This window comes from the organism of the source record quoted next, unplaced genomic scaffold (assembly GCF_019419815.1).
Source record: "Pyrus x bretschneideri cultivar Hongxiangsu unplaced genomic scaffold, Pyrus_bretschneideri_v1 Contig28, whole genome shotgun sequence".
In the NCBI taxonomy this organism is placed as follows: domain Eukaryota; kingdom Viridiplantae; phylum Streptophyta; class Magnoliopsida; order Rosales; family Rosaceae; genus Pyrus; species Pyrus x bretschneideri.
This window is the reverse complement of record NW_025999590.1, coordinates 4,093,198-4,120,744: the sequence shown is the minus strand read 5'-3', so window position 1 is coordinate 4,120,744 and position 27,547 is coordinate 4,093,198. Positions and strand designations below refer to the sequence as shown.

At 35.4% G+C, this 27,547-nt stretch overlaps 1 long non-coding RNA gene and 1 pseudogene across 1 annotated transcript; one reads left to right on the top strand and one right to left on the bottom strand.

Moving 5' to 3' along the window:
- Positions 1–3,596: 3,596 nt before the first annotated feature.
- LOC125479245 lies at positions 3,597–4,117 on the bottom strand (annotated as a pseudogene).
- A 10,809-nt stretch (positions 4,118–14,926) lies between these two features.
- Positions 14,927–16,680, top strand: LOC125479321. The gene is made up of 3 exons (XR_007259927.1): positions 14,927–15,098; positions 15,748–15,863; positions 16,237–16,680. It is a non-coding gene; the product is annotated as an uncharacterized LOC125479321 (long non-coding RNA).
- Positions 16,681–27,547: the final 10,867 nt, after the last annotated feature.

The following is a 27,547-nucleotide window of genomic DNA, read 5'->3' as shown; positions in this document are numbered from 1 at the left end:
TAGGATTCTTGAGATTGGTTCACTGGGCATGGGGAGGTGAAAGGGAGGCAGGCAGAGAGGTTTGGGCTTTTTGATTTGAGTGGCAGATTTGGAGTTTTTCAGGAATTAGATGGGGTTATAATCGGTAGAAACTTGTATTTCGGATTCCTCCTTTGTCCCGGAACTCAAATGACACCTCCTACTCAGGAGTTCAATTCTCCCAAAATTCGGAATTCAATTCCTATCTTTCGAGTGGACCCCACCCATTTTGATTCCTTCAAGTTTTAGTAAACACAAGAATAACCCGTAATTGGAATCACACTCCGACTTTTGATTCCGATTACGAACACGTAAACACGCCCTAAGGGTGGGCACGGTACAGTTCGGTGTGGTTCTACCCCTAAATCGAAATCGGAATCTTAAAATATCAACGGTTCGGTTCCACTTAAATTTATTACTAGAACTATACGATTTGGTCTACACCAGTTCTAACTCGGTTCTTGACGGTTCCGAATACTAAATTATTTGAACACCAAATCATCATGTATTCAAATACATCTTTTAAAACTGTTTATATAAAGTTGCATGAAACACACACAAAAAAAAAAAAAAAAAAATGAAGAACTCAAGCAGAATTACTGAATTAGTCTCTTGATATTGGTCTCAGCAGCAACAGCAAGCAAAAAGAAATATTCAAATAGCATTAAAGGAAATATGTATTGGTCTCTTGATATTGGCAGCAACAGATTCTTTTTCAAACAGCAGTTCCTATACACAATCAAACAACATATAATCAAATCAAACAATTTATTTTAAAGAGCAAGCAGAATCAAACAACTTCTTATTTCAGAATGCAAGCATGAGCTTCCCCAGTTTTAAAAGGTTGATGTCACCAAATTTACATAAACATAAGAATGTATCTTGAGGATAATAAGTTACGGAGTACAAATTAACCTGCTGTAAAACATTTCTGCATTGAATGTAGTAAAGACACAAAGCCATGCAAGACAACTCTATGCCAAACATATAGGCATGGATCTAGCTATCTTAATCCTACTTCGAAGCAACAGAATAATTTTCACTCAAGCAAACAAGGTTATCAACACTAAGGATGAAGTCGCACGCACCGCTGCTTGACAATGATTAGTTAAAGTTGGTTACCTCAGCTGCCTCTTCACTTACTGCATTAGTTGGTATATTGAAACACACTAAATATCAGTGCAATCAGAACAAACTTTGTGCAGTTGGACAATAATAAATTATTTAAATCCAAAAATGTTGCTCGTGTTAATAATTATTAAGAAGCATATCCACATTAATCAGTCTTTCACAATTTGAAAATGATATTAAAATAGCAAAGAGAACTCAAATACTTTAAACTCCACCATATTCAAAACCTTAATTAAGGATATGCTGGCTAAACAAATTAAGTTGAGAAAACCTGATTACTCAGAGTCCGGCGTATTCATAAAATTCAAGGAACTAAATAGCCAATTTCTAGCTCATCCCTTTGAGGACCTGTATTGGTTTTTATGAATTAGACCCACCAACAACTCAGTTCTTTTGGTATCTCCAAAGATATCTCGAAATCGAGTCCATGACAAGTCTGCGCTGCGGGAGTTGGTGTTGTGGGCGAAGGCGAACCAATCTCTCTCTCTCTCTCGCAGGTGGGGACGTTTCTCCATTAACGAAGAAATCATCGGAGAGCGTGGACAAGGAAGAGGGGTCAGCTGTGTGAAATGAGGGAATGGGAATGTGAGGACGTTTCTTCGTAAAAAAACTGAAGTGCTTGCAAGAAGCACTGTAAATATTTTTTCAGGTTTACTTGCATTATTTTTTACTAAGAATTGGTTCCAAAAATATTTTCACAAAAAAATCGAAGTGTTTTCTACAAGAAGCACTGGTGCTTCTTTCATCAAGCACTGTAAATGCTTTTCTAGGTTTATTTGCATTTTTTATTAAGAATTGGTTCCAAAAATATTTTCACAAAAAACCTGAAGTGCTTTATGCAAGAAGCATTGGTGCTTCTTTCATCAAACAATGTAAATGCTTCTCCAAGTTTACGTGTATTTTTTTTACTAAGAATTGATTTCAAAAACATTTTTACTAAAAACATTTTTAATCATTTTAAAAACACTTCAAATGAGCTTTTACCTAGTCTTTACCTACTCATGTCATTCAAATCCAACTCGATTTATAGCCTGAGTTAATGCCATCGTAACTTCTTGCATGCATGAAATTTCTTCTCACAGTTACGGCTTGCAAATGATGATAACGTGCACATTATTGCTTCTCCCCAATAGTAAACAAATATCATATTGGGACGAGATTAGAAAACCATTAATATGATGACGTAAGACGATGTTTTAACCTACTCGATGTTTCTAGATAAGAAAACAGTAGATATTACATAGAACAGTGTCGATGACTCCAATGATGTAAACATTAACCTATTAAATTTTGGTTGAATTAAAATTCTCCCTAAGATAAAACATAAAAAATTAAAAAATAATATTAAAAATATGAAAACTTTGTGCTCTAATTTTTATATTTAATCCAATTAGTTGTCGTTTTTAGTCTAACATCACCCTGTGTTTTGGGTAATGTTAATTAGGAGACCAAATTTTTTAAATTAAATTTACAAATTAAATGATGTGGTTGTAAATCATTGGATTATTAACCAAGTGTTGATTAACGTACTTACTTCTTATTAATGACACATCATTTGATTTAGGAATTTAATCTTTTTAGCATTACTCTATGTTTTTGTGTCGCCTTTCATGCTTGCAAGTTGCAATCCATGCATACAAACTGAAAAAACCAATAAAACCAAATCTGTCGGATGAGGTGGCCCTTACGTCTTTTCATGGAATAATTTTAATGGGCTAAAAAAAGCATTGTTCTAAAGATCGGTCTAGGCAGCGATGGGCGGTGGAGTCCCACCTCGATTTTGGGCAAGGTGTTTGGAAAAATCGGCTAGAAGCTAGGCGGTCCTAGGCAGCACCTAAGCGGTCCTAGGCGGCCCTAGGTGGTTTTTTATATTATTTTTATTAATTGTGTGTTTTTTTTTCTTTTTTGGTTTCATGGTGGTATACTTATCGAAATGGTGTACTTAATTTGCAACGAATTGGAGTACTTTTGAGGGGATACATACAAAGAAAAGAAATAAACTAGATATAACGAGCTTAAATAATTTAGTTTATGTCTAATCCAATACAAGGATCATGATTCATGAATAAAAAGAATTTAGTCTATCATCAAAATCCTCCTCATTATGATTATATGCTTACTGTTTTTCAAATATTGAACTTTTTAGATGTATATAATTTGTGTATCCTTCTACTTCTATTTTTGTATTTTATCATGAGAAATGGCTGGAATGTGGAATTAACAAATTTTGATTGTTGAAATAATTGAAATGATTGACATATTTATTGAATATAGGCGACGCTGGCGATCAATCACTGGCTTTGGGAACAAACAAAAACAAAAAACCATACATCTAGCTCCAATTATTTCTTCATTATATATAATGTCTTTCTTGTATGACATAATTAACAATGGAGTCTGTTTGATAAACATACTACATCATGCATGTTTATAATTATAATATATAGTTACTCCACATCAATTGTAAGTTTCATTCCATTTTCACAATAAGGAGTCAGATAAGGTGCGAAGTAGGTTGTGCCCTTCTCCAATACCACATGATCATTTCCTGAACGGAATAGGTTTATCGCACCGGCATATAAGTCACACTTCTCGAACAAATACTTGTCCCGTACAGCAGCTACCATGAGAAAGGGATCTCTATTATATTTGAAAACTGTTTTCAAAATAAAATACATTGAATTAGTAAACAAACCAGCTGCTAATCAAATACGGTAATATAGAAACTTGAGGAATCGGACGCATGAACACGAATTGAAAAGAAAACCAAATTTCAGTAATTTTACCCAAAACATCTCCGGCCTTGAACTTCTTGCCCTCAGTCCACTGGGTTAAGTTGGCATCAGGGCTCCATCTTTTCTCATCCCCCACTATATTCTTTTGCATCAACTTGTTCGCATTGCAGCAGCAAACAGCTGACAAAAATGCCGATTCCAATCACCAAAATTTTGTGCATTCCAATTGCCATCTTCGATCGTTCCACAAACAAAGTATGTATGTAACCTTAACCTTTCACGATCAACTCCAAAATACAAAACCACATTACAAATCCATTTATATATACAACATTGAGCCTATTACGCAATCAATTCGTACGTTTTGATTTGCTTCTCCAAATGCCATATGATATTTCCGTAACTAATAATTATCACATTTACTGAATAATTATTACTGTAAATATTCCTTATTCTTCTATGCTTGTGTATTTCAACTCATAATCGGGGTCAATTTATGAAATCGCATTAATTTATGATGATTTTGTACCATTTTAGAGATATCACTGAATGGGTGGATGATCCATTGAAAATTTTGTAATGATTTTATACCATTTTGACGTCAAATACTTGACCGTCGGCAATGCGGGAATTGGTTTCCCATACGAGACATCAAGCGGTGCCACTCGTGAGTGGGCGTTTTGGAGAATAGAGTCTCACGTATCAGCGATTGTGTTTCCTTAATTGTAGTAGTTCATTTTTCAGTTTTTAAGACATGAATGTTACTTTGGATTGCTTGAATGACGTTGGTTTATATGCATGAAACATGCGTGTTACATTATGTTGTGTGTATCTTATGCTAAAAATTTAAGAAAATTTTGTGACTTTGTTTTGAGATTTGCTCATAGTAGTGTATTATTATTAACTGTTCTTTGCAGCAAAAGCTAGCCTCATGTGAAACACGAAGCATTTTCATTGGAAAGTTTAGATACAAACGACAATCCTTGCCGAAAATTGTAAATATAGAAAAGCTGAACAGAAATACGGGAAAACTATTTTTCATAGGCGCAGTGCAATGGTGGGAAAGTTATCCCATGTATTTTCAGAGAATAAAACACAAAGTTATAAAGCATTTTCAAAAGTTATCTCATGTATCATATTTGGCTTTTTCTACAAAATAACGCATGAAAGGGCAACCAATTAGACATGGCGTCTTCATATTTCTAAGAACCTATTTCTACGGAGCTTATGCTTGTTTGACCGCTCCATAATTTGAGTCACTAGTTGCTCTACATCATATATCGCCACCTTTCCTCATCACTTAAGCTAATTCCAAATGCTTAGCGTTGAAACTTTAGTATTCTAGGCAATTGTTATCAACACTTGCAAAACCACACTTTTGAAAAGTCAATAACAATTTTATAACAAAAGTCATATTTCATATTACGTGACAGCAAATGCATATTTTGGAAATTTTGGAACGTTGATGTATAATTTTTTCTTTCTTAATTCAATGTGTTTAACACTAATTAGAGAAAGAAAAGTAGGGAAAACAGAAAAGAAGAAAGAGGAAGCAAAGGTTATAAGCAAAAAGAAGTTTCGCATTTCACCGCACCGTCCAGGGAGCAATCACGTGAAAAGTTAAAATCCAGTGGTCTTATTTAGTTTAAACTTTGAGCATATACATAGTAAATAACTTAATTAAGGTGGCGACAGTCCTTCCGGACTTGTCCCTTTGATCCAGTGAGAGGATTAATGTTCCCCATCTTAACCATGGACTTAGCAAACTGCTGAAAGAATAAACTCTCATTAGCTGCGTAGGTGTTCACCAGCTCAGCCGCCTGCCTTTCCTTCCCAGTCAGAAGCACTTGGTCTGAAGGGTCCCCCAACTATAAGCTTGAAGTAGCTGTTGTCGAACCTTGTAGGGGAAACAACGTCCAAGGGAGCAGTGGTGTTGTCGCCACCTCCGCCAGGGCAAACAGATTTCCTGGCCAACCGACACTTGGCAAACCCCATTGTATGCGCTCCTGCATTGATATTGTTTTTATGATTAAAAAAGCCCCATAAATGTTCAGCTTCAATTTGTGCCGCGTTTACACCGTTGTGATTCATGAAACAAGTTAGTTTTACCCTATTAATGATAGTGTAACATCCTTTGTTCAAAAAAAAAAAAAAAAAAATTGATAGTGTGAGATCCTAACAAAAAACCCAAAATGTTTCACGTTCCCATATATAATAACCATCTTTCAATTTGCCCTTCAACTTTCAGTTCGCTTTCAAGCCTCTTTAGTCTTGAATGGACAAAAAGAACCCTCAATTTGACAACACATTTGACAACATGGGACGTTTGGAAAAATTAGAAAGATCAAACCTAACTTGAAAGTCGAAGAGAAAATCCGAAGATCGTACCAAGTTGAGAGATCGCTTATAAATAATATGATTACAAAAGGAGAGAGTTGAGTAATTATTGGCTACCTGACAGGGCAACGAGGTCTGTTTCGTCAAGACCCTAAAGGGGTGTTTCGATATAGGTGCCTCAGTTTTGAAATTCTTAGATTTAACATCCATAGCTTTTAGACTTTTGATCAAACATTCTTATCTAATTTTTAATCACCTAAATCCCAAAATCTAGGAGATATTTTATCCCATAATTCATTTCAAAGGACACTTTTCATTACTCAAATAAAAAATATCATTAAAATTATAAAAATACAGCTAACATCGTATTAAACATAACGTGCCAATTATGGACATGATATATGAATGCACATATGTATTAAACATAACGTACCAATAACTTGGTACATAATTGGTACATTATATAATCTTAGTTTTGGTACGTATTAATATTTTGGTACATTACAAATTACTAATTTTGGTACATTATTTGATTCTTGTTTTAGTATGTACCATGGTATTGGTACAATATGTTAGCCTAACTTTGGTACATACAATCTAATGGTACGTTATGACCCTTTAAAAAGAGAGAATTTTTCAAATTAAAACTTTGTACTGAAAATTAATTATATCAAATTCTTAACCATTAATTATTGGGATAATGACTTAATCAAAATTTTCAAACTTATTTTCTTTCCACAAATTTAGGGATTTTAGATCTGATCAGTTTCAATATAAATAACTCCTATTTTCATTTTTTTTTTGTTTTCTTTAAAATTTACTCAAAATGATGAGTTGGAAATTAAAAAATGACATGAATAAAGATGGAAGCACCTTAATCAAAATACAAAGCGTTTTAATAAAAAGTTGAAAACCCACAAATGTTTAATTAATAAGATGTAGAATTGGAGCGCTTTTATCTAATTAATCCTTTAAACAAGAAAAATTGACAACCCTAAAATAAATCAAACTCCATTTGTGTGAGATCCCACATCGACCAACAAAGAAGGGGCGATATGCCTTAAATGTATATGATTCCCTCCCTATAGCACGAGGCCTTTGTGTGAGATCCCACACCGTATCTTGTTCCGAAGAGTGCACGCTAAATGGAAGCAACGAGCCATATAGAGAGACATACACCATGTGTTACTATACAAATGGTGAAATATGTGGGTTAAAAAGTTAATAACTTAAAAAGTAAAATTTCCTCCCACTTATATAAAAACACGTGATGTACAATTTGTGTTCCAATCATAATGAAAATTTGACGATCTGGGCTAACTTGGCCCATTTCCTAGATGATTTGGATTATCCATAAGCCTTATGTCTTGGGCCAGTTGGACTCAGTGTAACCTAATAACATCAGCCCAAGTCAGTTCTGAAAGGGGTAATTCCCAGACCTAAAAAAATACAATCAAGAACACACTTCTTCACGTATGACGACTTTTGCATGTAATAGGTAAAACGTGCAATGTGAGAGAGCAAATGAGCCGTGTGGCCGCCATAAACGACAATTTATGCACATAAGTTTTTTTAAGAATAAATCGTGTTTGGAGTGCGTTGATTTAAAAATCTAGCATTTTTCAGCAGATTGTCAACAAAAAAATGGTTGTATGGAAATCAATTTTTCATCTAAAAATGTTTAAAACAAGAAGAAATACAGTTCAATGATTGGAGAGCTCCGCTTCCGCTACTCCTGAATTCAATTTGCCGTGTTGAAAAGGGATATCCATTTGATCAATAATACCCTGCAATCCCGTCCTGTAACTCGGATGCAGCAGCCTCACTCCTAGTTCCTTCTTCATACGAGCATTCGAAACTCTCTTCTCTCCCCGTAAACCTCTCTTCTTAACAAAAAGTTCCGAAGAAGGTGCTTCTATCTTTATTCATGTCATTTTTTAATTTCCAACTCATCATTTTAAGTAAATTTTAAAGAAAACAAAAAAAAATGAAAATAGGAGTTATTTATATTGATATTGATCAAATCTAAGATCCCTAAATTCGTGGAAAGAAAATAAGCTTGAAAATTTTGATTAAGTCATTATCCCAATAATTAATTGTTAAAAATTTGATATAATTAATTTTCAGTACAAAATTTTAATTTGAAAAATTCTCTCTTTTTTAAGGGTCATAACGTACCACTAGATTGTACGTACCAAAGTTAGGCTAACACATTGTACCAACACCATGGTACATACTAAAACAAGAATCACATAACGTACCAAAATTAGTAATCTGTAATGTACCAAAATATTAATACATACCATAACTAAGATTATACAATGTACTAATTATGTACCAAGTTATTGGTACATTATGTTTAATACATATGTGCATTCATATATCATGTCCATAATTGGTACGTTATGTTTAATAGAATGTTAGTTGTATTTTTAGAATTTTAATGATATTTTTTATTTGAGTAATGAAAAGTGTCGTTTGAAATGAAATATGGGATAATATATCTCCTAGATTTTAGGATTTAGGTGATATTAATTTGTCATTTATTGGTAACCAAATATACGTAATTTTTGTTATTAAAAATTAGATAAGAATGTTTGATCAGAAGTCTAAAAGCTATGGATGCTAAATCTAAGAATTTCAAAATTGAGACACCTATATCGAAACATCCCTAATTAAAATTGTAGGAAGTAGTTTGATCAAATCTCTAAAAACCTTAAATGTTTGGTCCAAGAAATCCCAAAAACCAAGCATCTACATCAAAAGACACCAAATTATTAGTGCGTTGTATGGTAAACAAACACTTAAGGCTTAAAATAATATCCCATCTTTGGCATACATGCAAAGTTTCCTCACTATTTCTTACACTGGGCAAAATCTCAACGCAGTTTGAATATTAGGTTTAGGGTATAGATGAGGTGAAAATGCCATTAGCAGCTAAACAGACTAAAGTGGAAATAGTTTCTACTTTGAAGCGGATAGTTTTGCAGAAGATGAACAAGATGACTAGATGACAGCACAACTCCTCGAAATGGCATATAAGATTGATACGAACATTGGTTTCATATTGTGATTTCAGGTAAGTGTGAAAAGAATTGTGTTAGTACTTGGGCTACGTCTGTGAAATTGAATATGTGAACAGTCCGTAAATGAATATATAGCTACTAATCAGTATATTAAAATTTCTATATCATCCCTCATTCGTTTAAAATCATGGTTATGCAACTTTTTATAAGAATTGAAACGCCCTATACGACTTTGTAAGTTGCATGTGATTGATTTGCCAAGAAATGAACAAAAAATTTAATTTGTTCTTGAATTGCAACATTTGGTAAAATACAAGATCAAAATTGGTATTCACATGGAGTTTGATTTATTTTAGGGTTGTCAATTTTTATTTTTTAAAGGGGTGTGCTATCCACACACCCCATTTTATTTCTCACACACCCCTTGATAATTTCTATTTGTTGATTTTCTTCAATTCATCTGATCCGACAGTCGAAAATTAAAAAGGTGTGTGAGAAGTAAAATGGTGTGTGTGAATATCACACCCCTTTTTAAACTGCGGTCCTCTACTCCTGCTCAACCACTCCGTTTTTATTTTTAATAAAACAAATTAAAATTTTTTTTTTACAAAATTACCCCTACATTTTTTATGTATTCTTTTCGCCATTATAATCATATAAATTATAGATCAAAATTTAACCGTTGATTGTTGTTTACATTTACGCTTCATTTTTCTCATCAAATTTTGTTTTTTTTCGTATAGTCTTTTTTGAAAACCTAATCTAGTAGAGGATGCAAGAAGATGAACGGTTTGGATCGTTGATACTATGTTCAGAATTTTACGGTTAGTGAAAATATTGCTTGATGTTTGTAAAGTTTTTACAAACTATATTACATCGACTCAAATTTCAGTTAACCTTAAATATCAAAACGTAATATCAAAGATCTAAACCGTTCATCTTCTTACATCCGCCATATGATCATGCTTTCAAAAAGGAAAATTTTAAAAATGAAATTCAGTAAGAAGAATAAAGCATAAATGACAATCGACGGTTAAATATAAATTTAAGGTTTATGGATTATGGTGTTTGATTTTGAAGCTGACATCTTCATGAAAGTTGTAAAGCTTGTCACTATGAGTAATTATATATATATTTTTTTTTTACATTTTTTACACTTCTACAATAATTATTATTAATTTTATTAATTTTGCCCTCAAATAATTATATGAATAAATACATAATATAATATTAATAATATTAGTAGGTACGGTATACCACCGGTACTGGTTTTGGATACCAGTACCGTATCGAAATAGTATGGTACGGTACAAATACCGTACCATTACCAATTCGTACAAATTTTTGGTAATAATTTGGTATGGTATGGTTGGTAGGGCGGTTGGTATGGTAATTTGGTAAAAAATTTAATCCCTACATGTATGTAATATTATTCGGAGTTCATTGGTACGTTTAAAACATTATCTTTTAATTTTTTTAGTTAAAAAGTATCACCTTCTTTTTTGCAGTCACAATTCAAGGTTTTTTTTGTTTCTTATTGTTATAGAGATTTATTGTTTTTTTTTTCTTTTGAATTATATTGAACTAATGGGACATAAATTAACAAGATCTTTTCAAAATAGGAGTTTGTTATATTTTGGATTTAATTTGTAAATTAATTATAATGAAAATTTGTATAATTTGAACTTAATTAGTTAAGTAATTAAAATTGTAGGAAGTAGTTTGATCAAATCTCTAAGGGGTGTGTTATCCACACACCCCATTTTACTTCTTACACACCCCTTGATAATTTATGTTCGTTGATCTTCTTCAATTCATCTGATCCGACGGCAAAATTAAAAGGGTATGTGAGAAGTAAAATAGGATGTGTGAATATCACACCCCATCTCTAAAAGCCTAAACTATTTGGTCTAAGAAATCCAAAAAACCAAACACCTGCATCAAAAGGCACCAAATTATTAGTACCTTGTATGGTAAACAAACTGAGTTTTATTTTTTCTTGGGAAATGGTCTGGACGTGGAATTAACTAATTCTGATTGTTCTTTTTTTTTTTTTTTTTTTGTCAAAAGGTAGATTTTATTAGATTAAATGTTAGATTAGCCAACGACGAGATGACACATCCCGACCCATATCAAGTCGTGCTAGCCGTCATGTGAGGGTGACGTAGCCATATGCACAGTGCGGAAGTAATAAGCATAAAAGAATACGAATAAATAAGTGTGAAAACACTATAGTCAGAGCATAGATAACCTAAGTGCAGTCCAACAAGACAAATACTAATTATACAATACCAAAGGTGGTCCTACATTAGTGATAATCTGTCAGAACTGCCGTCAATTCCTCGTAAGCCACCAACAAGCACTCATTCCTAAAACCTAGAGGAGCGCAAAACAAAAAGTGTGAGTGGGCAAAAACAAAGTTTTGCAAACCATTTCACTTATCAAAGGTAATAACCCCTCGCTGTAAAATCTGTATAATTTCCCAGGATTTAGAATACATATGTATATAGAAATCATGCTCGAAAGCAATGAAAACCAAGTATATGCCATATCAAGTATCTCAGCAGTAAATGTGTAAGCTAGGTGATATAATTCCATACAAAATGTATGTCAGCCAAAGTCACCTAACGTGACCTGTACAGCTAAATTTAGAGCTCATCCATACAACCGGAGTCACCTAACGAGACTTGTATGGCTGAATCCATATCTCAACAAATATGCCTACACACGAGTCGGAACCACCTAAAGTGATTTGTACAATAGGACTGGGTGTAAATAAATACGCTCAAGTGCTACGATCAAGTGAAGACTGCAATCACCTACGAGTCGGAACCACTTATAGTGGTCTATACGATAGGACTATGTACCTAACTTGGATCCAAGTTGAGCGTATGGTGCGGGAAGTGAATATCACGTGAAGGAATGTGCCTTAACCACGGGCAGGAGCACTAACACCGGGCTGCAGGTTTATGAGCTCAAATACATCTTAACATAATTATGCAACTCACATCCACAATCTATAAACTCAGCTGACACTTACCTGAGCCCTCGCAGTGTCAACAACAACATATGCAACTACTAAATACATATTCTAAGTATAAGACATTTGGCATGACATTTCAAAACATAGGAATCATTTAAATCAATTTTCTGGGAAAAAATACCAAGCATATATATCTAATATATATATATATACTGAAAACCAAAAGCCCACTCACTAATATGTGAAAGGGTCGTAACCCCCGAGTCTCGCTTGACTGCACTATTCCTCTGGAAAAGTTTCACCTATATGTGAAACAACTATTTTAACGTTATTTTTAAGCACATAAACAAAACTAGGTAAAAACTTCTCATACGTTGCTCAATTAGGGTATTTGAATATACCATCGTGGCCTACTCAACCCCACAAATATCCCCATATTTTAGAAAAAATTTCTAAGTTCCCACAAGCCCTCATGCGCTGGCCAAGGCACAACCACATGCGTCGGCCACGCGCAGGCACGTACCTGGCACACGGACGAAACCTTTAACGCCGTTAAAGAATATTCCGTTAAATAATGGAATATACCGTTAAATATACCTAACGTCATTAGGTATATTCCATCAAACTTGACGGAATATTCGTCTTCTTCTCCGGTAGTCCGCCGAATTCCGACGCCGGCTGTCGTCTGTGTCACTAGTTTCTGGAAAAACTTCAAACCTTAATATCTCACTCATTTCAACACCAAAATTCATGAAATTTAAAATGAAGCTCTCAACTAGGAGAACATGATCTTATCGCTTTGGAGTCCTAAAACCAACGGAATCTCTTCGAGAAATTTCGTGAAAACTGGCCAAACTTGAAACTCAACAAACCCTAGCGTCTTGACGTCCAAAACCTTCCAAAATTCTTCTATAAGCTTCGTGAAGAAGTTTTAAGACTCCCTAGGACCCTAAAACTCGACGAAACATCCGCGATCACGACGGAGTAACAGTACACCTCGTCAGAGCTCCCTGGTTCTCGAGTTTCCGAAGTCCTCACGTCTAACCAAAGCTATAGTTCGACTCCTGAGCTTGAAAAGAGCACAAAAATAAGGTCCACAACCTCGATCCGTGAGTGATGAAGTGGTTTGAGGGAGTGACCGTACGGGTTGTATGGAAAATGGAAGAAAATTCAAGAGGGAGAGAGAGGTCAACGGGTGTGTGTGTGTGTGGTCCAGGTTTGGCCAACCAAACAAAACAAACAAAAATCTTAACTTCCAATTGGGTCCAAATATTTAGGAAGGAAAAGAATTGGTCCCAAACCTAAAGGACAAAATACTAGTAATTTCCATGCTCTCAAGGACAAAATAAATACATATTCGGGACGGGTTGTCATACGAGATTCGAACCCATGCAGTCATGCAAGGATTAAACACCTTTCCATCACTATGGTAAAGGGCCACTTGCAACAAATTCATATTATTGAAATAATTGAAATGGTTTACATATTTATAAAATATTGGTGACGTTAGCGATCAATTATTGACGTCATATTTATAAAATTCAGAAAATTGACCATTTCAACAATAAACGAATACAAATAATAAACTACAAAATGAGTATAATAACTGATAATATGTACGTGTATTATCTAATAAAATTGCAAAAATGTCTTGACAAAAAAGGCTCTTTTTAATTTTTATAATATATTTTTAAATTATGTTTTTAATATTTCGAAAACACGTCATAGAATATGTAAATTTTATATGTATTATTAAAAATGTATCAAAACGTGTATTAAATGTGTATAGAACCTATGTGTATTATATGTGTAAAGTATATTAGAGTTTTAAAAACATGCAATATAAGGAATTCTCATGCATCTTTATTTTTTATTTTTTTATCAAAAAATTCTCATGCATCTATGTGTTAGAGCAAAAGGGTTCCTCAAGGTTGGAAAGGACAAAAAAAACTCCAAAGTAAAAAAAAAATTACAGCTCCAATTATTTCTTCATTATATATAAGCATTTCTCTTGTATGACATATATAATTAACAGTGGAGCTTGATAAACATACTGCATCATGCATGCCTGTTCATTACTATATAGTTAGTCCACATGAACACTAAGTTTCATTCCATTTTCACAATAGACAGGCGGAAAAGGTGCGAAGTAGATTGTGCCTTTCTCTATAATTACATGATTGTTTCCTGAATTGTATACATTTATGAGGCCCCGTGAATATATCTCACACTTGTCGAAAAAGTACTTTTCCCGTTGAGCAGCTACAATACGAAAGGGCTCTTTATTAGTGGTGGGCCAACTGGTAGAGGAATCGCGGGTTGTGGCAGGTAGTGTAGGTTCGGGATGGGTATGGACCGAATCCTTTTTTTTTTGGGAACAAATGGGTCAGGGTGGAGCAGGCCATTGTTATTTACGGGGCAGGTCGGTTCCTAAACATTAGAAAAACGGGGCTCCGGACCAACCCATTTTTAATTATAATCAACAGTTGAGATTGAATGATAACCTATCATCGAATCTGAACCCCTAAACCCTAAAGCCATTGTTATTTACGGGGCAGGTCGGTTCCTAAACATTAGAAAAACGGGGCTCCGGACCAACCCATTTTTAATTATAATCAACAGTTGAGATTGAATGATAACCTATCATCGAATCTGAACCGTTAATTTCTAACCCAGGTTTCCAGAATCAGTTTCAGTCTCACTCTCTCACTTCCACCTCTCCACCATCCGTCACTCCCTCGACTCCCTCGACTTTGACGACATCCCAGAGAATGCCCATCACCGCTGCCGTGACCAACACAACAACACCACCACCACCCATCTAGCCATCCTCCGACCTCGACAACATTCGTTACTTCGCCGGCTACTGTAAGTCTACTTCTCCGAATTTTATTTTTGTTGATGCGGATGATCAGTAGCATGAATAATAGGATTTGATTAGAGACTAAATCTTTAGGTGGGAGTAGTTTGATGAATGCATGAACATTTGGGTGAAGGAATTGTGGATATGTTTGGATGGGAGTGGGATTTGGGATTTGGGATTTGAGAGTTCTGATTTGTGTTGGGATTTGGAGTGTTTGGTTATTGATTGGAATTTGGAATTGGGATTGGGATTGGGATTGGGATTTCAATCTGAGTAGGCAATTTTGAATTTAATTGGAATTTTGATCAAGAACAAGAACTGCATTTTTCAGATTTGGTTTTTTTTTTTTTTTTTCCCCTTCTTCTAGTTTTTACTTACTTCCTTTTCCTTTTTAATTCCTTAATTATAAAATTCAATTGCCAACCTCTGTTTACAAAATGTCGATAAACTGTAAATTGATTTCAAGTAAAGGCTTATATTCTTTGATTTCATGGAGATCTTACTTGATCATCTTTGATTCAAGTAGTCCCTCCCTGCGTTTTGATCTTTGTGACTGGAAACTGTTGGGTTTAATACTTTGAATCTTATTTTCTTCTTATGCCTATATTTGGAAATTCCTCTTCTCAGCTTTTACTTTGTATCCACATTTTGCAGACGTTTTTGGTGCGGTAGCTGAGTTTTTTTGCCCTTTTCTTGGGAAGAACAAACACACTCAATCAGATTGTTGGCTGCATACTCGTAGCTACAGGTGTAGCAGCGGCTGTTTCAAGGTACCTTGATCGATTCTTCCACAGATTAAAGAGCTGCTACTGTGTTTGGTTATATTTAATATTGTCTGGTTCTTCTGTCAATTAAGCTGAAGAATATGTGATACAGATCTTTTGAGGTCATTATTAGCAGTCACTTAGATGTGGTGTACTTTAAAGTCATGCCATGCCTACAAATGTTGATGGTCTGCATACTCATGCATTGTGTTCCAGATAATAACAAAGGAAAGACCAGAAGAGTTGAATGGTCTTAACGATATACTAATTACATTTATCTGTCAATGTATCTGTCATTTGTATACATATGATATGCTTTGAGTGCGGGAGTTCATGTTTGAATCTCGATATTTCATACTAGAATGGTACCGAAATGCAGGTTGAGCCATTGAGGAATTGACTTCTCTTGTCAAAGACAATCTTACTTGCAAGCATCTTATTCTCTCAATGGAAGAGTCCTTGGTGGACTTCCTTCAGAGTTATACCAGGCATGTAAGACAAACTCCTAAGTGGTATTACCGTATTAGCATTGCCATTTCTTATGAGATTAATTTTAGAATAAAATATTAAAATTATATGGAGCAGGAGTGATGCAATTCCTTATAGATTCAATGAGGAATGTTGTTGGATGGACTTCGGAATTTAGATGTCTTGGACTCTCAGATATTTTGTATGTTGATTTGATCTTTAGATGTCTCTCGGATGTTATTTTGAATGTCTCGAATTTAATGTATCGAACGAGGTTGGACTTTGTATTTGGATTTGAATCTGTGCAAATCTGTGCAAATGTGAATGAGTGAATTTGCTGAGGCCTGGGAATGAATTTGAATCTGTGCAAATGTTACTCTTTTTTTTTTTTTTTTTTTTTTTTTTTTTGTAATTTATAATATATATATATATATATATATATATATAACCAAAAAAAAAAAAACCAAGGACCTATGGACCCGGCCCGTTTCAACTTTTTTTTTTTTTTTGTAATTTATAATATATATATATATAACCAAAAAAAAAACCAAGGACCTATGGACCCGGCCCGTTTCAACTGGGCCAGGTTAGATCCGGTTCCTATATTAGAATCCGTTATCCCTAGCCCGACCCATTTCCTTTGCATACAGGTTCGGCCTAGTTCCTCTAAAAATAGGCCCGGCCTGACCCGTGCCCACCCTTACTCTTTATATTTGAAAACTGTTTTTGAATTAATTAGTGAACAAACCATCTAATCAATCAAATATGGTAAATATATAAACTTGAGGAATCGGATGCATGAACACAAATCGAAAAGAAAACCAAAGAGTCAGTAATTTTACCCAAAACATCTCCAGCCTTGAACTTCTTGCCCTCGATGCACTGGGTTAAGTTAGCATCGGGGCTCCATCCTTTCTCATCCCCCACTATATATTATTTTCTATCAACTTCTTCGCATTGGAGCAGCAAACAGCTGAAAAAAAGACCGATTCCAATCACCAAAATCTTGTTCATTCCAACTGCCATCTTTGATCCGCAAACAAACAAACCTTACATCTAACCTTAACCTTTCTCTATCAACTCCAAATACAATTAACCACATTACAAATCAATTTATACAACATGGAGCCTATTACGCATTCAATTTGTTTTGATTTGGTTCTCCAAATGCCATATGATATTTCCATAACTAATTATCACATTTATTCAATAATTATTGAAAATATATTTTCCTTATTCTTCTATTATGCTTTTGTATTTCAACTCATAATCGGAGTCAATTTCTGAAATCATGTTAACTCCTGATGATTTTGTACTATTTTAAAGATTTCATTGAATGGGTGGGTGATCCATTGAAAATTTTGTAATGATTTTATGCCCTTTAATTTTGACGTCAAATACTTGACCATTGCCATGTGGGAATTGGTTTCCATTAAGACGCCATATGGTGCCACTCGTAAGAAGGCGTTTTAGAAAATAGGGTCTCAAATATCAGCAATTGTGTTTCCCTATAGTTCATTTAGTTTTTCATTTTTTTTTAGTCTAAATTTTTTATTTTATGACATGAATGTCAGTTTGGATTGCTTGGATGATATTGGTTTGTATGAAGCATGTTACATTATGTTGTGTGTATTTGGTGCTATAGTGAATGTTGATTATTGAAACGATCTTGTGACACTAAAATTTAAGGAAATTTTGTTTCCATTCGTTTCTGCTAAGAATGAATTCTACATTGATAAGAGGAGAAACCTTCTATAGTTAATACGGAAATTTTAGTTAGGACCTTCCTTGGTTGGTTTACTAGCCATAATGACTAAACACCCAGGTGGGAGACGATTGAAGTTTGTTTGCTGCTTTGTCCTCGGAATTAATCATCGTGCACCCATATCGAATTAAAATGTATCTATATTGGCATAAAACGTAATGAAAGGTTTTAAGATTACACATAACTTGCCATTAGTTTTTTACATACCAAAATTATGATAATATAAACATACCAATAGTTTGGTATTTATCTAAACAGAAATTACGTAACCTATCAAATTCTAATTTGTATACAAATTTGGATTACAAAACGTACTAATAACGTACCAAATTATTGGTACATTATTTTTCAAATATATATATATATATTAGTCTAATTATTTTTGGTGAAGCCTTGATACACCAAACTTGACTTCTGACTTTCTAATATTCTAAATTATAATAATTTATTGTGAGAAAATTTCAAATTTGGATGAAAAAAAAAAAAAACATATTGCAAAAGCCAACAAAGCCTAACACAAGTGAATAGTTTTAAGTTAAGTCACCTAAATTAGGAGAAGTTCTTCTATCTGAAAACTGGACTAGAGCCAAAAAGAGAAAGGATATGACCGGAGAGCGGCGCATGTGTGGATCTAGGAATCAAGGACGCATAGTAGGTGTGAATTTTTGTGTCTTGGCGATATAATTTCTCCTAAATTAGAGTTGTCGAGGATCACATTCACAAGCTTCAAGGTTTACTCTAAAGTCGTCTAACAAACTATAATCAATTATAAACCAACTCATGTAAGAGAAGCATATGTTAGAACTTAGGGACTCACTAGAAATTTGTGCCTGCGCGTTACTTCGGATTGAAAATTAAATGAAAGATTATGTTTGAAAGATATAAAAGTTAAACAACAACGACTAACCCACATGCCAATCCTACCAGAAGGAGGTTATCATAATTCCAAGTGAAACAGAGATGAGTAATTCTAAGAGAAAGGCCATCACATATAAATGATACATTATGATACATTATGAATTTCCCGATCAGAAAATGCACTCCTCACAAAGGTCTTCCACTGGACCAATATTTTCCTTGGGCTCTGATACTTGTAATCCAGCCCAATTCCATAAACCCAGCTGAGTGGCAGTCTTGTAAATAAACGAAATGCACGTATTGTTACTTTAGCTTATGAACAGAATTCCGCCCACCCAATCCGAGCCCAAAGAGCAGACCAAACTCATCATCTTTTATGAAGGAAAGCCCAAAACCGAAAAGATCAATGGCAATGTAATTAGATTGAGATCGAGTGCCCATTCCATATGCAACATGAATAGTGCAAATTCTTTTCCAACTTTAGACTTAAGTAATATGCTAGAATATTCTCATCACTCGCCATTCCAATTATTAGTACACCTTCCTTCCTTTCCTTCCTTGTTGATTTTCCACGTGGCAAAATTTGAAAACGTTCAATATTGAAACATTTGAATGCAGAGGGAGGAGTTCCTTTGACAGAAAAATAAAAAATAAAAAAAATACATGATCAAGCATGTGTTTTATAAAAAAAAATTTCTTAATTACAAACTTTGAATATTTGAATGCAGAGGGAGGAGATTCAAACTTAAAATTTCTTAATTACAAGTAAAAAAGAATACTACTATGCTATAGTACTAAATGACTGACGTATTCTTATTAATTAAACCTTTTAGAAAAAGACAATATAAATGTGGTGATTTCGAAGAGTTGCTTTGTTTGGTATATTCTTATTAATGAAATCTTTTTAGCAAAATACTTAATCAGGAGGCCATATTATGCCCCTTCTAAATCTTCTTATCCAAGTAAAAAATACAGGAACAACACATAGATTAACACAAGGATCTAGCAGTTACCAATTACTTATCCTCTCATTAACCATGTAATCAACTTCTATCTTCCACATTAACATTTTTTTACTAAAAAGAAAAAGAAATTAAAATTGTACTATTATTAGAGGAAAAAATAAGAGCAAAAGAATTGAAGTCAAATTAACATTTGTATTTCATGCTTGCGTGTTCCTTTTGTATGCATGTTGTGTTTCTCTACAATTTGTCCATGAAGATTTATTGTTGTTTCCATAGTTTTTCTCGAGCAACTGTAGTTAAAAAAGGAACAAAAGCAAGTGCGATGAGATGTGCTGAATGGCAAAGCAATGTAGAACGACATCGGCAGAGGTGTGCGTGGCCGAGGGGTTCCCAAGCCAGGGAAGCTCAAACAAACTCAAGGATTGTTTTATTCACACCTTACATATTGTTGACTATACAAACTTATTTAATACACTCCGCACCTACTTTTTAAATTACAATTTATCTTAAAATACCCCAGATATTTTTCAATACCACCCTCACACTCTACACTTTTCACTCCACACCAACCTCTATGCTTGCTTCAAAAAAAAAAAAAAAAACAAAAAATTGCGTGTTCATCCCACAAACTCATTTTCTTTCTTCCTGGATCTCCAACTAAATATATAATAATTAGAGTTTAGTTCAATGTAATCTCTTGCCTGCTATGTATAAATGTATAAAATAGAGTTCCTTTGGGGGTAGGAAAATCTTGCAAAACACAGTTTTTCTTGTTTCTCGATAAAGGTATTTGTGTTGTAAAATTGACTATGTGTGTACAGTGGAATAAATAAAACAAGACACAAAATTTACGAGGTTCCTCTACAGTCAGTGTGACTGGAGTACGTCCTCGGGCAGCAGTGATGCTTTCATTATAATTTGGAATAATAGGAGTACAAAGAAAACTCTATGTATTCTCTTCTCTCCTCTTCCTCTCTTTCTTTTTCTGCTCTATCTTCGAAGCATACGGAGTGCTCTATTTATAGAGCAACTCCAAGCACACATCTTTGACAAATGATCTCCACATATCAATATTTTGCCAAGGTTTTCAACCCTTTGGCAACGTTTTCAATGTTGTGGCAGGTATTCAATACTGTGGGCATTCATTACCCACTAGTATTTTCAACACTCCCCCTTGGATGCCCACATATCAACATGAGTTGCCTCTGATCTATTTTGGATGCTCCCCCTTGATGAGTATCTCCCCCTGATTTCAAATTATTTAAGCTGATCATTGATCCTGCTGCTTTAGTCTTTTAGCGGTGATAGTTGCCGAATGAGGTGTTTCACTTGTTGTTAACTTTCCACAGACTTGTTCTTGAACTGGGTTGGAGGGCCTTTCTGCTAGACTTCCTCCAAAGGTCTGAATTTACCTATTTTATCTGGAGCTGAATTTGATTCAAGGGTGGTGGACACTTGATCTTGAATCGGACTTGTGATTTCTTCAAAGGCCGTCTAGACTTGATCTTGAATGAAATTGGATCATGAGGAGCTTCATGTGACAAATGATCTTAGACTTTGTCGGGGATGAACTGAAATGTGTTTGTTGTGCTTGTCTCCACATGCTTCAATGTATCATTTTCACTTGCCTTAGTTGCTCCCCTTGCAGAAGTGGTATTTTCCTTATGCAGGTTTGACATCTTCTCTTGTAGTATTTGTCATCTGATACAGGAGTGGAATGCAAACCTTGTATTTGAATGGACCATCACTTCTTGGTGGCAGCGCAAGTTTGAGTGGAGGTTCCGACATATTGCTTTCTTTATCCTTGTCTTGGCAGGTAAGAACAAGGACAAAGGAAAGGACAGGGAGATTGCATGATATGAGATACTCTTGCTCTCGTCCCTGATGATATGAGATACTCTTACTCTGGTGTGACTTGTTTGTAGAGGTATTCTCAGAGAGGGGGAAAACTGAGTATTTCGACATACTTTGTGAAAGATGCATTCTCGGAGATGAGGAAGAGTTAGATATTTTTCAGTTCTGCCTTGCCATGGAGGACAGAGGTTGACATATATATTGATTTTCCAATAGCAGGTAGTAAAGCTGTGTCTTTACTCTTGTCAGCAACTGCGGTGTAATTAGAACAGTAAGATTCACGCGTTTTCAACTTTATCAGAAATCTTTGACAAAGTTGCACGTGATATCCAAGAACTGAGATTGTGTCTGAGAAATGTTGACAGACGTCATGCAGGGAAATCCAGCTTTTGAGATTCGAAAATCGGTGTCTCTTCGATTTTTGAATAAGTGGTCCTGTTGTCCCTCCTTTTATAGAGATCAATTTTTGTTCAGTAACACTCAGAAAATTGTTGCCTGCAGAAATTTCCCTTTCTTGTACTTCTGAGATTTTATCTGACTTCCTTCATCATTTCTGAAAATGGCTTGCCCATCTAACATTTGTTTAGATTTGAGTCTCAGGATTGATACAGACGAGCAGCGTCAGGATAACAAATGGCGCCCGTCCTTCTCAACTTCTAATGGTCTTCTTACGGTTGGAGACTCTGTGATGAAGAATAACATAACTGCTATAGTGGTAGCCAGAAATCTTCTCACTCCAAAGGACAACAGAATCCTTTCAAACCGATCTGATGAGGTGGCCGTTCAAGACTCATTGGCTCTCAGTGTTCAATGTGCGGGCTCTGTATCCAATATGGGCCAGCGTCTACTTGCTCGAACTCACCAAGTTGAATCATTAATGGCTGAGGTGGCAAGTCTTAGACAAGAGATTAGAGGGCTCAAGCATGAGAATAGAGTGTTACACATGCTTGCAAATAATTACTCTACGAGCATGAAAAGAAAGCTCGACCAGCTACTAGAATCCGAAGGTCGGACTCAAAATGACAATCGGGGGTTCGAGTCTTTATTCCAAAGACATCCATTGTCTTAGCTGTCTGGAGTTCCACCAAGTATTGAGACTCCAAATAATCAACTTCTGGTGTCTTCCCCTTCTGGGGTACTTCCGAGTACTGAGGCTTCACATGAGTAACCTTTGTGAAGGTTCCTTTCTGTTTGTTTGTTTTAACTCATGTGTATGTAATTTCTCGGAGATATTAATAGATAAGCTTTATTTCATTCAGTGTATTGTGTTAAATACAATAAAGCATATATTTCACTAAGATGTGGTACTTCTGGACCAAATATCAATTTATCTTTACTCTCGCGAAGATAAATGATCATTCTTAGTGTCTAAATCATTTGAGTATTCAACTCATAATCTTCAATTCATACGATTCTTTAATGTCATAAACATCGTGGATAAGATTCGTGTTGGCATATTGTTCGATTCTGCAGTTCGAGACAATATTTCTCTCAACACTTTATAATCTTTCTTGACTCTTCAGGAGTCCCAATTTAATATCATCAACTCTTGCAAGAGATTTTAGTATGTTGCAACAATACCATAATGAAAAATACTCACTAAGGCAATTTATACCATCCATTGGTATTGAGTACATATTTTATGCTTTACCCTTATGGGGTTTTCTTCAAGCAATTTGAATCCTTCAGGGATTTTCTACATTTCATGACACATTTTCCTTTAGAATTTATACAGAGCAATTCGCTTCCATGTATATTTGAGGGATTTACTCATGGAGATATGATGTGGGCGACTCATAACCCTTTGTATATAATTCTCCATTCATATGAACTCCTTTACAACCTTGTGTCATATCATGTGAGTGTATTTCACAGTATTACAAATGCCCATATGTAACCTTCTAGGTTCAACATCTTTTGGCTATTTGTATTGTATCCAAGTATATAAGTCTATTTTTCCACGTTCTTACAAAATTGTAATGGAATTGCCTATTTCCATTTTGGCCCATAATTTCGTTGATGGAAAAAGAACGGGACTCAATATCACCACAGCTCATTGATGAATTTAGTAGCTACTTGTAAGAACCAAAATTACCATTGGTTATCATCAATTTTTGATCCCATATTCTCATGTGCATGCGCATGCATAAAAACTTTTCATTTCTTTTGGGATATCCATTGCCTCTTCAAGGGCATTACACTATCTCTTCCAGGATAGTTATAGTTTAGAGAATACAGATCATAACCTCCTCTTGAGCGTTATAGAGCTTGGATTTTTAATCTCCACTTCGGGAGTTAAGTCATTGGAACTTATACGTCTGTCATGCTTCATGCATGAGACATCAATATTCCCATATCCGCGGATTAACCTTTTCGGGACAAGAATCCTTGCGGCAACTGTTATGCGTTTGGCATGTGACAGTTATGCAATAGTTCAGTAGTGCCATATTCTTCTTCTTTCGAAGGACTGAACCTTTTGAGTCTGAGGATCTGCCACGCTTCAGGCGTGCAACAGATAAATCATTTGCTGCCATATTATTTTGTCCAATAGGGACATTAATTCTTGTAGGCACATTTGCAGCAAGCATATGTGATTTTATCATTTTCGTTGCATCATTAAATGCATCTGGCATTTGATTTGCATATCGTTGCATCATTCAATTATTCTCACTTTGTTTGTATATTGATTGCTTCATGAATCAAAATACGACAAATTCTCTTCGTTCTTCTGGAACGGTTTTTTCTCATCATTCTTCTGGAATGATATTTGCTCATCGTTCTTCTGAAACAAAGTTATTTTCTCCCCCTAACGGCAAGAAAACTGTCTTATCAAAATGACAGTCCGCAAACCACGCGGTAAATGTATCCCCAATCAAGGGTTTTAAATATTGAATGATAGATGATGTTTAACATCAATGCCTAATCCGCAATGATGCTTCATTTCAGTATGTTGTGGCAGTGCAATAGACACATAGATAACACAACCAAAAACTCGTAAATATATAATGTTTGGCTGGTTCCCAAACACGAGTTGTACTGAGAAGTATTGATGGTTGTCAACAGGTCTCAACCAAATCAATAATGCATCATGTAAAATGACATGTACCCATGTAAAAACGGGCAATTTTATTTTCGTGAGCAGAGCGCGGGTAATCTATTTCATCCGCTTAATAAATGCTTCTGCTAAACCATTTTTGAGTATGGACATAAGGAACTTCTGGTCCTTATTTAATAGTCTTACAGACCGAGATTCTTATGGCTTTTTTATTGCAATTAAGTTGAGGCACTGCGGCACTTCAAACTTAAGATACTTATCAAGGAACTTTATGTCCTAATCTTGAGGATCAAGGGACTTTATGCCCGATCTTTTTGTTTGATGGAACCTCAGGTCCAATCATTTTTATATGATGAGGATCAAGAAACTGCAGGTTCTGATCTGATCAAGGAACTTCGGGTCCAGTATATACTCATCGTAACAAAAAGAAGTATAATAAATAAATTAAAGCAATAGGCGGTAATTTCAGCCATAATGAATAAATTGCATTTAAGTAAATAAAGCTTGTGACAAGGGCTTTAATTCAGCACCATTCACATAAATCAAAACTTAAAGCAGTAGGCGGTAAAACCGTCCATGATAAATAAATTACTTTAAAGTAAATAGAACTTGTGAAAGGGTTTTAAACCAACACAAATTCACATAAATAACAAGAAGTATCATACCTCCTTTTATTTATTATTTTTCTTTCTTTTGTCAGTACTTATTCAAACTTTACTTTTCTTATTTCTGTAGCATGGTGCTATGCACCAACAGAAACCATTTATATCATTTTGACTAAATGGTGTCATGCACCATTCTACACCATTCAAATCCTTTATATATATATATATATAATTTTTCTTATGTTGCAGTCAACATCCCTTTTTTCTTCTTTCTCTGTCTCTGCCAGTCTCAAAACGCAGGGCCAGCTGGGTAGTTATGGAAGTTGCCCAAATTCAATTCAATCCAAAAGGCTACAAGAGACTGGCGTTGTTCTTGCATGACCCAGGGAACATGTCATCGTTAAGCAAGAACTTCCTTACAGAGACATAGATGACAGTGGGGTTGACAGAGGCACAAGAGAGGGAGGCCTGTGTGGATTCATTCTTGCCATCACCATCTCAAACAACCAAGTATTCATGGGAGTTCTCAAGATTCGTTGAAAACAACGTGATCTGGGTTTCCAAGTCTGATGAGATTCTTCTGGATCTCTGGAAACCAGTTGTCAAGTACGAGTTTTCTCATCTCGTGACGACTTCAGGTCGTAAATTTCAATTCTCATCGGAATTCAGTGGGGCGCTTCTGGCGCAGTGGGAAAGACGAAAAATGGACATACCTTTTATTCTGTGAGATTTTAGATGATGGAGGTGAGAGGTGGATAGTGCTTCATCGGATTTATGGCGTTGTGCTTTCCACTGACATAAGAGCTTCTCGTGCTGATAACGTGTTGTAAAATTGACTATGTGTGTACAGTGGAATAAATAAAACAAGACACAAAATTTACGAGGTTCCTCTACAGTCAGTGTGACTGGAGTACGTCCTCGGGCAGCAGTGATGCTTTCATTATAATTTGGAATAATAGGAGTACAAAGAAAACTCTATGTATTCTCTTCTCTCCTCTTCCTCTCTTTCTTTTTCTGCTCTATCTTCGAAGCATACGGAGTGCTCTATTTATAGAGCAACTCCAAGCACACATCTTTGACAAATGATCTCCACATATCAATATTTTGCCAAGGTTTTCAACCCTTTGGCAACGTTTTCAATGTTGTGGCAGGTATTCAATACTGTGGGCATTCATTACCCACTAGTATTTTCAACAATTTGTTAATTTTTCCTTTGAACTTGTAACTTGCCGTCAATTTACACCATGAGCTTTTATTTTAGCCCATTATTCCTTTAAACTTTTGTTAATAGCTAATTACCACCCTGCCCTTGGACTTCCAACTTTCCATTTGTATTTCTGTTAAAAAGTTATCAAGAGCCATGCTCAGGAACAAAAAATTTATCACGTGCCATGCACATGCTGCACAAATAAGAGTAAAAGGGTAGCATCATCCTCATGTCTCTCGCAGTAGCGTTTCCAACTTCATTCCCTGAGTTGTTGACACCCTGACTCAATGCGGTTGCATTTGAAACTCGCTTCGCCACGGCTGCGCGGTTGGGTTGGGCTTTGAGACGGGATTTAATATCATCGGCATTAGATCGGCCATCATCCGATCGGCGATGGTGGTCAGGTGGTGGTGTGATTGGTGTCACGGATGGGTGGAGCCGCGGAGAGCTGGAGGCGGAGGTGGAGGCAGGTGGGCCTCTGTGGACCGTTGGATCTGGGTGTGGGTGGACGGTGCAGCCTTAGCCTGTAGTCTGGTCGCGAAGAACTTATGAAGACGAAGAGAAAGGCTTGGAACTTGGAAGACGGAGAGACCGAAGCGTCGATGGTGAAGATTCGAAGACGCAGGACGGCGGGCACTGTTGCAATTTTTTTTTAATTTTTAAATTTTTAAAATTTTAATATACTTGTATGCCTAAAAATAAAATTGGGTGCCCTAAGCAATTTTGGAGCCTGAACAGGAGCCTTGTTAGCATTGGGCCAGGACCGGGCCTGCTAGGTAGAAAGGAGAAATTCAAGAGAAGTCGGACCCGAGATCAATCTGCTAGTCTCAATGTGCAAGATCAGCCGTAGATTCAATTGGAAAGATCATCATTACATCAACTCTCAAACTGTCCAATCAATTTTACGGTGGAA